Consider the following 12,568-nt stretch of genomic DNA (forward strand, 5'->3'; position numbering starts at 1 on the left):
AGCCTGCTGAGACAGAGCCTTGTATAACACAGCCTCATCAAGGGGTGACATGCCATCACCTTCATCATATTCTATTGCTTAGAAGCAAGGCAGGTTCTGCTTAAACCCAATGGGAGGGGATTATATAGGTACGTGACTCATAGGAGCCACCTTTGGGTGTGCCTACCCCATTAGGGCATGTCAGCTCAAAGTATTATCATTGTGAGTGGTGCCTAATTAATTCTAATGGACTTAATTTGGAGGACTCTACACACCCCCTATCCCAAACTACATTCAGAGACTGAGAAGCTTTCTGGCTTTTGTTTTGCACTGTATTCCTGCAGACAGTAAGCCCCCTTCCTGTGTACTCCCCTCCCCTCTCTCTACTGAGAAGGTCATCTTTAAGGCATGGGTGAGAACTGTGCCAGGGAAATCCTGACCTGTGTCCTGAGAAGCTCCAGCTTCCATCAAAACTTAGTGTGGAGGGGCCACGAGAACACTGGGCATTTATATTGCAGAGAAAGAGGATGCCCCTTTTTGCATGTAGAACCCCAAAGTAGATGTGAACTGGCTAACAAGGGACCCAGAAATATCCAAATGACAAACATCTCTTCATCTTGCAAGAGCCAGTGGAAGGGCCCCTGCCAGGAGGGGCTCGAGGTTCTGTGTCTACTCCCATCACATTTTTTATTCTCTTTTTTTCTGAGACAGAGTCTTACTCTTGTCACCCAGGCTGGAGTGCAATGGGGCAATCTCAGCTCACTGCAACCTCCGCCTCCCGGGTTTGAGTGATTCTCCTGCCTCAGTCTCTCAAGTAGCTAGGATTACAGTCACCCACCATCTGCCTGCCTTGGCCTTCCAAAGTGCTGGGATTCCAGGTGTGAACCACCGCGCCTGGCCACATTTTTAATTCTGTCTTACCAGGCAGTGAGACTGGGCCAGACTTGCCTGAGGTGGAGTGGGCATCAGTGTTGCATGGTCAGGCTGCCACCTGTGCTGTGTGCACTGCACTGAAGCAGGTCTATCCTGAGCAACTGACCCTGCTGGTTCACAGTCATCAGCTTCACCTTCAGGCTGGCCCCCAACATGGGTGCACTCTCCCCTGTGATCTGCTGGGGACAATCCCCTTGCATTGAAATGGGGCCATAATGCAGCGGCCACAGAGAACCTGGGAGCCCAGAGAAGGGAGTTGGAAGGAGCCCTGGGAAAACCCCTCAAGCATGAATGTTTCACCTGGACTTGTAAGCAGAGAATAAGCAAAGAGGATTTCAGGAATAGGGGACAGCCTGAGCAAAGCCACTGAAAAGGGAAAGGGCAGTCAGAGGCCATGCAGTGGTGGGAGCCTTGTGGCAGAGGCACCGACGGTGGGCACTGAGTGGGGGCAAAACAGAGCTACAGGGCAACCAATTGTCGTACAAGATGGTCCCAACCTCACAAGGTCATGGAAATACTTTTTAAAAAAAATTTTTTTAAAGACAGGGTCTCACTCTGTCACCCAGGCTGGAGTGCAGTGCAGTGGTGCAGTCACAGCTCACTTCAACCTGGAGCTCATGGGCTCAAGTGATTCTCTCACCCCATGATTCAATTACCTCCCACCAGGTCCCTCCCACAACACATGGGAATTCAAGATGAGATTTGGGTGGGGACACAGCCAAACCATATCAGTTCCAAAGTTAAAAGTTAAGTTCTTGCTTATTAGAGGCAGAAAACAAAGACGTTTACCTGGACTACAAAATCTTCTGTACAAGGCTGGTTAAAGAGGTACAACAAATTAATTAATTAACTAACTTTCAAAGTGCTGGGATGACAGGCGTGAACCACTATGTCCAGTGGAAATACAAATTAAAACCACAAAGAGTGGGAGAGGGGAGTAAAAAAACCCTAAAACCACAAAAACAGCATTTTATATCCACCAGATTGGCCCATTTAACCATCAGATGGTGCCTAGGGCTGGTGAGGACGCAGAGCTACAGATGGCACAGACACTACGAGACAGGTGGTTCCCCTTGCAGAGTCGCACGCCGATCCCTGTCTGCACAGCAGCGATGCTCCAAGAGTCTACCAGAGAGGGTGTCCTGTGTGTGCACTGGGAGATGGCGCAGGAATTCCACAGCAGCCCTGGGGTAAAGCAAAAAGACGCAGACAGCACTGACGGCCTGGACAGGAGAATGGATGGATAAGTGATGTTGATACCAGAAACTATTTTTCCGTGAAAATGGATATGTCAGCCTGAAGTAATCAAAAGGTTAGAATCAGTTGTTTTGTTTTGAGATGGAGTTTCCCTCTTGCTGCCCAGGCTGGAGTGCAATGGCATGCTCTTGGCTCACCGCAACCTCTGCCTCCTGGGTTCAAGTGATTCTCCTGCCTCAGCCACCTGAGTAGCTGGGATTACAGACATGCGCCAACATGGCTAATTTTTTTTTTTTTTTTTTTTTTGTAGAGACGGGTTTCTCCATGTTGGTCAGATTGGTCTCAAAGTCCTGACCTCAGGTGGTCTGCCTGCCTCGGCCTCCCAAAGCGCTGGGATTATAGGCGTGAGCCACCGCACCCGGCCCAGAATCAGTTTTGTATTATTTTGTTTTGAGGCAGGGTCTTGCTCTGTTGCTAGACCCTGTCCCAGAACAAAACAAAACAAAAATCCAACTGCCCACTGGAGTGCAGTGTCCAATCATGGCTCACTGCCTCTTCGGCCTCCTGGGTCCAGGCAATCCTTCTACCTCCTGAGGAGCTGGGACTAGGGGTATGCACCACCACACCCAGCTAATTCTTGCATTTTTTTTGTAGAGATGAGGTCTCCCTATTTTTTTTTTTTTTTTTTTTTGAGACGGAGTCTCGCTCTGTCGCCCAGGCTGGAGTGCAGTGGCGCAATCTTGGCTCACTGCAAGCTCTGCCTCCCGGGTTTGTGCCATTCTCCTGCCTCAGCCTCCTGAGTAGCTGGGACTACAGGCGCCCGCCACCACGCCTGGCTAATTTTTTGATTTTTAGTAGAGACGGGGTTTCACCGTATTAGCCAGGATGGTCTTGATCTCCTGACCTCGTGATCCGCCCGCCTCGGCCTCCCAAAGTGCTGGGATTACAGGCGTGAGCCACCTCGCCCGGCCGAGGTCTCCCTATTTTGCCTAGGCTGGCCTCAAACTCCTGTACTCAAGCAGTCCTCCTGCCTTGGCCTTCCAAAGTGCTGGGATTACAGTCCTGAGCCACCATGCCCGGCCGAGGTCTCCCTATTTTGCCTAGGCTGGCCTCAAACTCCTGTACTCAAGCAGTCCTCCTGCCTTGGCCTTCCAAAGTGCTGGGATTACAGTCCTGAGCCACCATGCCCGACCGAGGTCTCCCTATTTTGCCTAGGCTGGCCTCAAACTCCTGTACTCAAGCAGTCCTCCTGCCTTGGCCTTCCAAAGTGCTGGGATTACAGTCCTGAGCCACCATGCCCAACCCAGAATTAGTTTTAAAGAGTTTATTCAAGCAAAAAGCTGGGAATAGCTACCTAGGAGACACTGACTCCAGAGAAATGGGTTCAGTGTTCCTGTATTAGTCTGCTTTCACACTGCTGATAAAGACATACCCAAGACGGGGCAATTTACAAAAGAAAGAGGTTTACTGGACTTACAGTTCCATGTGGCTGGGGAGGCCACACAATCATGATGGAAGGTGAAAGGCATGTCTCATGGTGGCAGGCAAAAGAGCTTGTGCAGGGAAACTCCCCTTTATATAACCATCAGATCCCGTGAGACATACTCACTATCACGAGAACAGCACAGGAAAGACCTGCCCCCAAGATTCAATTACCTCCCACCAGGTTCCTCCCACAACACGTGGGAATTCCAGATGAGATTTGGGTGGGGACACAGTCAAACCACATCAGTTCCAAACAGGCAGAAAACAAAGACGTTTACCTGGATTACCAAATTTTCTATACAAGGCTGGTTTAAGAGGTACAACAAATTAATTAGTTGGTTTCAGTCTGTTTTCTTTTCCCTACAGCTTTTCATTTCCTTTCTAACTTAAAAGAGTATATTTAGCATTCCATCTTAACACAACTCGAGAGCCATGAAGCCTTTGTGTGAGGCAGGTAAGAAGGAGGTTAATCTACAGTGAAAGTCAACATTGGAGAGGCAAGGGCTCTTCCCTGGTGCCCTTCAGCCATTTATAGCCTTTTACAAAACAATGCAAGTAAGGAAGAAGGCTTAATCTAAAATCAGAGAAAAAAAAGGTTCTAGTTGCCTAGGTTACATACAACTGTCTGTCACACGACTCAGGTCCTAAGCATTCTTTTTTTTTTTTTTTTTTTTTTTTTTTTGAGATGGAGTCTTGCTCTGTCGCCTAGGCTGGAGTGCAATGGCGTGATCTCAGCTCACTGCAACCTCTGCCTCCCAGGTTCAAGCAATTCTCCTGCCTCAGCCTCCTGAGTAGCTGGGACTAGAGGCACACACCACCACACCCGGCTAATTTTTGTATTTTTAGTAGAGACAGGGTTTCACCATGTTGGCCAGCCTGGTCTTGAACCCCTGACCTCAAGTGATCCACACCCATCAGCCTCCCAAAGTGCTGGGATTCCAGGCATGAGCCACTGGGCCTCATCTCATAATCATTCTTTTAAGGCTTAAAATAATTTAGAGTTTCAACAGCTTAGATTTTGAATTATTTATTTTCACTGATAATTTACAGCTTCATTTATTGGCAAATCTCAAAAATCTCAAAAAACATAACATGGAATGAAAAAGGCAGTGCTGTGGGTTGAATTATGTCAACCAAAAAGCTGTATTCAAGTCCTAACCCCCAACTTACCGGTGAAGGTGACCTTTTTGGGAACGGGGTCTTTGCAGATGTCATCAAGTTAACATGAGGTCATATGGAGGTAGGGTGGGCCCAAATCCAGTGACTGATATTCTTTTTTTTTTTTGAGACAGAGTCTCCCTCTGTCGCCCAGGCTAGAGTGCACTGGTGCCATCTTGGCTCACTGCAACCTCCACCTCCTCCCAGGTTCACGCCATTCTCCTGCCTCAGCTTCCCGAGTAGCTGAGACTATAGGCGCCTGCCACCACGCCCGGCTAATTTTTTGTAGTTCTAGTAGAGATGGAGTTTCACCGTAGCCAGGATAGTCTTGATCTCCTGACCTCGTGATCTGCCTGCCTCGGCCTCCCAAAGTTCTGGGATTACAGGCGTGAGCCACCGCGCCTGGCCTTTTTTTTTTTTTTTTGAGACAGAGTCTCGCTATCGCCCTGGCTGGAATGCAATGACACGATCTTGGCTCAGTGCAACCTCCATCTCCCGGGTTCAAGCAATTCTCCTGCCTCAGCCTCCAGTGTAGCTGGCATTACAGGCGCATGCTGCCACGCCCGGCTAACTTTTTGTATTTTAGTAGAGACGGAGTTTCACCCTGTTGCCCAGGCTGGTCTCAAACTCCTGAGCTCAGGCAATCCGCCCGCCTGCCTCAGCCTCCCAAAGTGCTGGGATTACAGGCATGCGCCACCATGCCTGGCTAATTTTTTGTATTTTTAGTAGAGATGGGGTTTCTCCATGTTGGTCAGGCTGGTCTTGAACTCACGACCTCAGGTGATACGCCCACCTCGGCCTCCCAAAGTGCTGGGATTACAGGCTTGAGCCACCGTGCCCAGTCCGATATTCTTATAAAGAGAGGAAATCTGGACACAGGGAGAAGACGGCTCCGTGATGATAGAGGCAGCTATTGGAGAGGTGCCGCTACAGCCAGAGAGTGCCAAGGATTGCCGGCCATCACCAGAATCAGGAAGAGGCAGGAAAGATTCCTCTAGAGCCTTTGGAGGGAGGACAGTGCTGCTGACACCCTGATTTTGAACGTTTAGCTTCTAGAACTACAGGACAATAACCTTGCGTTGTTTTATGGCAATTAGCTGAGGCAGCCCCACGAGGTGTCTGCAGGCCTGCGTACACATCCTGCCTGTGCAGATGAGCGCCCTGACAGGGAGGGAGAACTTCCCCTCCACCCTCTGAGCATCTGATACCTGAGCCTGTCAATCAACTGACCACAAGCAGATGAACAGGAGAAAAGGTGGACAAATATCTTCCATGCACAGGGCCATCCCAGGAAAGAAAAGTAAATATCTACACTAAACCCAGGGAGATCTAGAAGCTCTGACACTCTCAGCACAGGGGAGATGCAGGGGGATGCAGGCAACTTCAGGAGAGTCGATGTATTACATGATATTTTTTGTATTTTTAAATTTTAATTTAATTAATTAATTTTTTTGTTTTTGAGATGGAGTCTCGCTCTGTGGCCGACGCTGGAGTGCAGTGGCACCATCTCGGCTCACTGCAACCTCTGCCTCCTGGGTTCAAGCAATTCTCCTGTCTCAGCTTCCCAAGTAGCTGGGATTACAGGCGCCTGGCACCATGCCCAGCTAATTTTTGTATTTTTAGTAGAGGCAGGGTTTCACCATGTTGGCCAGGCTAGTCTCAAACTCTTGACCTCAAGTGATCTGCCTGCCTCGGCCTCCCACAGTGCTGGGATTACAGGTGTGAGCCACTGTGCCCAGTCCCTCTGTTTTTTTTACTCCAAAGGTAAACCATTTTAAATGATTTCTTATTAATACCTCCAATAATCTTTCTCTAAAGAGAAAACCAATTTTTATCTTTGCATCAGTATACTACTAATAACAAAGTTAATTTTTTTTTTTTTTGAGACAGAGTCTTACTCTGTCACTCAAGCTGGAGTGCAGTGGCATGATCTCGGCTCACTACAACCTCCACCTCCTGGGTTCAAGTGATTCTCCTGCCTCAGCCTCCTGAGTAGCTGGGATTACATGTGCCTGCCTCAATGCCTGGCTAATTTTTGTATTTTTAGTAGAGACAGGGTTTCACCATGTTGGCCAGGCTGGTTTTGAACTCCTGACCTCAGGTGATGTGCCTGCCTTGGCCTCCCAAAGTGCTGGGATTACAGGTGTGAGCTATCGTGCCCAGCCCCTGAAGTTAATTTTAATATAACTTTATAAACATATATATCTGATTTCAATTTTTACCACAGAAGATAAGATTTCCAAAAACATTTTATAACCTTTTACAACTTTCTATTAAAGAGCAGATCAATGCTCCAGGAAAAGTCTGTTATTCCAACACAGGGGCCCAGACTCTGGCCCTGCATCTGTGTGCTTTGTATATTAATGCTCAATTTTTAGTAAAACTAAATAATCCCCTTCTAATTTTAGCCAACTTGATCACACACAATTTTTTCTTTTCTTTTCTTTTTTTTTTTTTTGAGATGAAGTCTCGCTCTGTCACCAGGCTGGAGTGCAGTGGCGCGATCTCAGCTCACTGTAATCTCCGCCTCTCAGGTTCAAGCGATTCTCTTGTCTCAGCCTCCCGAGTAGCTGGGATTACAGGATGCATCACCATGCCTGGCTAATTTTTGTATTTTTAGTAGATATGGGGTTTCACCCATGTTGGCCTCTTATTTTTTTTGAGACAAGGTCTCACTCTGTTTTCCAGGCTGGAGTACAGTGGCATGAACGTGGCTAACTGCAGCCTTGAACTCCTAGGCTCAAGCAATCCTCCTGCCTCATCCTTCTGAGTAGCTAGGACCACAGGCATGTGCCACCATACCTGGCTAATTCTTTGGATTTTTAGTAGAGATGAGGTCTTGCTATGTTGCCCAGGCTTATCTTGAAGTCCTGAGCTCAAGCAGTCCTCCCACCTTGGCCTCCCAAAGTGCTGGGATTACAGGTGTGAGCCACTGAGCCCAGCCAGAAAATTCTTTTCACAAGATTAATCTTCCACAAACCTTGTACAACTCACTACACCTCCAGTTTTAGCCTATACCTCCTTTTTATATTGGCATTCTGTATTAGGACCAAAATTTGTTTTCCTTCCCCCATTATTTTGACCACACAAAATTCTCTTACGTAAAAGAAAAAAATTGGCCAGGTGTGATGGCTCACGCCTGTAATCCCAACACTTTGGGAGGCTGAGGCGGGTGGTTCACAAGGTCAGGAGTTCGAGACCACCCTGGGCAGCATGATGAAACCCAGCCTCTACCAAAAATATAAAAAAATTAGCTGGGTATGGCGGAAGGCGCCTGTAATCCTAGCTATTCAGGAGACTGAGGTAGGAGAATCGCTTGAACCTGGGAGGCGGAGGTTGCAGTGAGCCAAGATCACACTACTGCACTCCAGCCTGGGCAACAGAACGAGACGCCGGGTGCGGTGGCTCACGCCTGTAATCCCAGCACTTTGGGAGGCCGAGGCCGGTAGATCACCTGAGGTCAGGAGTTCGAGACCAGCCTGACCAATATGGTGAAACCCCGTCTCTACTAAAAATACAAAAATTAGCCGGCATGGTGGCGAGTGCCTGTAGTCCCAGTTACTCGGGAGGCTGAGACAGCAGAATTGCTTGAACCTGAGACAGAAGTTGCAGTGAGCTGAGTTCGTGCCACTGCACTCCAGCCTGGGCGACAAAGCGAGACTCCATCTCAAACAAAACAACATACACACACACACACACTGTGAACCACTGCTGTTGGCCACCTCCAAAACTGCACAGCCCCTTGTGTAATTAACACTCACTGCAGACCACTGCTGTCAGCCACCTCCAAAACTGCAGCTCTCACCTGTGACTAACTAGCCATCACACACGCAAAAGCACGTAGTGTCTCACCGTACAAAGTAATCTCTGGTGGCCAGGTGCAGTGGTTCACACCTGTAATCCTAGCACTTTGGGAGGTCGAGGCTGGTGGATCACCTGAGGTCAGGAGTTCAAGACCAGCTTGGCTAACATGGTGAAACCCCGTCTCTACAAAAATTCAAAAAGTAGCCTGGCGTGATCGCGGTTGCCTGTAATCCCAGCTACTCAGGAGACTGAGGTGGGAGAATCGCTTGAACCTGGGAGGTGGAGGGTGCAGTGAGCCGAAATCGTGCCATTGCACTCTAGCCTGGGTGGCAGAGCCAGACTCTGTCTCAAAAAAATAAAAACAAAAAAACAAAGTAATCTCTGGTGCCCCCCAAAGCCAAAGAGATCAGGTGATACAATACAAAGAGAGCAGAATTTTAGACCTGAGAGGACCCTGTCCATGACTCTTCAGCCTCCACAGGAAGACCCAAAAGGGTGTGAGGGCGTCTTTTTCTGTGTTCCTTAAGGGGTCTGAGACATTGGACATCTTATGATACCAAAGACAGCAGAGGAGGGAGGAGTTTGAACCTCAGCTTTCAGTTAAGCTGACTTTTAACTATAGAGCTCTTTTTTTTTTTTTTTTTTTGGATATGGAGTCTCACTCTGTTGCCCAGGCTGGAGTGCAGTGGCGTGATCTTCGCTCACTGCAACCTCTGCCTCCTGGGTTCAAGTGATTCTCCTGCCCCAGCCTCCCAAGTAGCTGGGATTATAGGTGTGCGCCACCACGCCCAGCTAATTTTGTATTTTTAGTAGAGATGGGGTTTCACCATGTTAGCCAGGCTGGTCTTGAACTCCTGACCTCAGGTGATCCGCCCACCTCAGCCTCCCAAAGTGTTAGGATTACAGGCGTGAGCCACCATGCCCGGCCAGAGCTCTTTTAAAAAAATATTTTTGATGAAGGGCAGGCAAGCCCCAAAATTGTGGCTTAGCCCACGAGGGTTCTTGGCTTTGCCCGGGAAAGAATTCGAGAGCGAACCTATGGTGTTCGAAGCACCTTTGATTGAAGCGGCGTGTACAGCAGCAGCAGAGGGACTGCTCCTTGCAGAGCAGGGCTACCCCATAGGCAGTAAGCCCAGGGAAGCAGCTCAGAGGCACTTCTGCAGTCACATGTATATCCACTTTTAATCATATGCAAATTAAGGGGTAGCTTACGCAGAAATTTCTAGAATTAGGCCAGGTGAGGTGGCTCATGCCTGTAATCCCAGCACTTTGGGAGGCCAAGGCAGGCAGATCACCTGATATCAGGGGTTTGAGACCAGCCTGGCCAACATGGTGAAAACCCATCTCTACTAAAAATACAAAAATTAGCCAGGTGTCGTAGCGCACGCCTGTGGTCTCGCTACTTAGGAAGCTGAGGCAGGAGAATCACTTGAACCCTGGAGGCAGAGGCTGCAGTGAGCTGAGATCACGCCATTGCACTCCAGCCTGGGCAACAGAGTGAGACCCTGTCTCAAAAAAAAAAAAAAAAAGAAATTTCTGGAATTAGCGTGGTAAGTTCCGCATTGTCTGGTTGTTGCCATGGAAAGAGGCGGTAGCTTCCGGTGTTACCATGGCAATGGTAAACTGATATAGCACACTGGTGGGTGTGCCTTGTGGGAGGCTCTTCTGCACTGGACCCATTTTAGCTAGTCTTCAGTTTGGTCCCGTGTCCAAGCCCCGCCTCTGGAGTTGAGCTCCACCTCCTACCTCATTTTCTTTTTTTCTTTTTTTCGAGACGGAGTTCCACTCTTGTTGCCCAGGCTCTAGTGCAATGGCATGATCCTGGCTCACTGCAACCTCCGCCTTCCAGGATCAAGCAATTCTCCTGCCTCAGCCTCCCAAGTGGCTGGGATTACAGGTGCATGCCACCACATCCAGCTAATTTTTGTATTTTCATTAGAGACGAGGTTTCATCATGTTGGTCCAGCTGATCCGCCCGCCTCAGCCTCCCAAAGTGCTGGGATTACAGGGGAGAGCCACCCCACCCAGCATCATTTACTTTTGGATGTGCTTTGTGATAGTCAGGAGAGACCTGCCTCAGCCCACCCCTACCTTCTCTCTCCACCTGCAGGCACCTGAGTCCGCCTCTGTCTCATCCATCTCGAGTCCCATGTGGGCTCAGTGATGCCCCTCCTTGCACAAATCACTCGTTTTCTCCCGGGGTCTGTCCCTCAAGATAGCCACTACTGCCACAACTCCCATCTGCTCGTCTCAGGTCCCTCTCCAGCTACCAGCAGATTTTTAAAATCTTTTAATTCTTTGGCCTCACTTAGCAGCAAGGTCTCAAACTTACACCCCAAAGTGACCCTCTGTTCTTCTTTCACCTTTCTCCCACCTGCCCCACCCTGCGTCACCATGGATGTCAGCTTCCCGCCCACTCCCCATCCTCCTGTGAACCCTTCCTCGGCCTTCAGAGCCGGTCCCTGCCTCTCCTTCCTGGCTTGGTCCAGTCTCACCCCAGCTGCTCTGCCGTGTGGCTGCCATCACCACCGTCCTCACCCTGTCCTCTGTGGTCACCATGTAGCCAACGTGTCTTTCCAGCGTCATCTGGCTTTCGTCACACTCCTGCTCAGAAGCCAGCGTGGGCTTCCTGTGTGGCTTGGACCGGGACCACACAATCTGCCCCACCCAGTTATCTTGGAAAGACTAATTCCCAAACTGTCTTCAACCCTCCATTCTCATCAACTTGTCCCCAGACTCCATTCGCCCAAAGCAGGAAAGCTCTGCTCATGGCCCGGACACAGTGGCCTTCCTCGGGGACATTTCCCAGACAGTTGTGTGCTTGCTCCCGCACCAAGACCACTCATGGCCTGTTTTCCTAAACCCCACATCCCAGATAGCTTGAAACTACGTTTTGGGATCTTTTATCAGAATTTCTGCTTTGTCTTCAGAATGGCTCCGTCCTCTCAAATTCCTACAAATTCCCTTTCTGGCTGAATGCAGTTTCTTTGGACAGCTTTCCTTTCTTGAGCTCTGGTTATGGCAACAGCGCCAGCCTCATCTTGCATGGCAGCCTCCCCTCGGGCCTTTTGCCTTCCAGCCACACCCCCTGGTTTTGGCTTTGTACTTGCTCTAGGTCAAGGACTTTGGAGGCAGATGGCCACATCTGAGGCCTCCTCCAGCATGTCCTGGCTGATGCGTTAGGTGAGCCATTCGGCTTCCCTATTTCTCAGTTTCCTCATCTATAAAATGGAGATAATATTAGAAGTCACCTGACAAGGCTGTTGTGGCTCAAGGGGGCTCCTAAGTGGGGAGCAGACTTTCACGGAGTGGTGTTGGGCCTGTGGAGGGGAAGACACAAGCAGCAGCAGTGGGGCTGTGATGCCATCGAGCACAGCAGCTACTGGTCCCCCCCCCAGGGAGCTCTGCAACAGAAGTGGTCCTCACGGCTGTTCTCGGTTGGACCAAGATGGCCAGGACTTTGCAATGTGGGCTGTCCCAGGGAAGGGTATGACCCTGGCAAGTTGCAGCTGATGGCTGAAGGCCGCTTACCACACCCTGAACAACTGGGACACCCAGCCTGTCACTGGAGGGGTCTCCCGGGGCCTCTCATCACAGCATCCACCACAGTTGCTGAGGTCCACATGGGCCAGGCACTGGGCTAGACATGGAACGAGACGGGGGTCCCTGACCTCATGGAGCTTCCTTTCTACTAGCAAGGACAATCAGTACCAAACAAGTAAACTCAAAGTATTAAGCGCCGGCGGGGCGCGGTGGCTCAGGCCTATAATCTCAGCACTTTCGAAGGCCGAGGCGGGTGAATCACGAGGTCAGGAGATCGAGACCATCCTGGCTAACACGGTGAAACCCCGTCTCTACTAAAAAACAAAAAATTAGCCGGGCATGGTAGCGGGCACCTGTAGTCCCAGCTACTCGGGAGGCTGAGGCAGAATGGCATAAACCCGGGAGGCAGAGCTTGTGGTGAGCCGAGATCGCGCCACTGAACTCCAGCCTGGGTGACAGAGCGAGACTC

Source organism: Pongo abelii, chromosome 7, assembly GCF_028885655.2.
Source record: "Pongo abelii isolate AG06213 chromosome 7, NHGRI_mPonAbe1-v2.0_pri, whole genome shotgun sequence".
NCBI lineage: Eukaryota > Metazoa > Chordata > Mammalia > Primates > Hominidae > Pongo > Pongo abelii.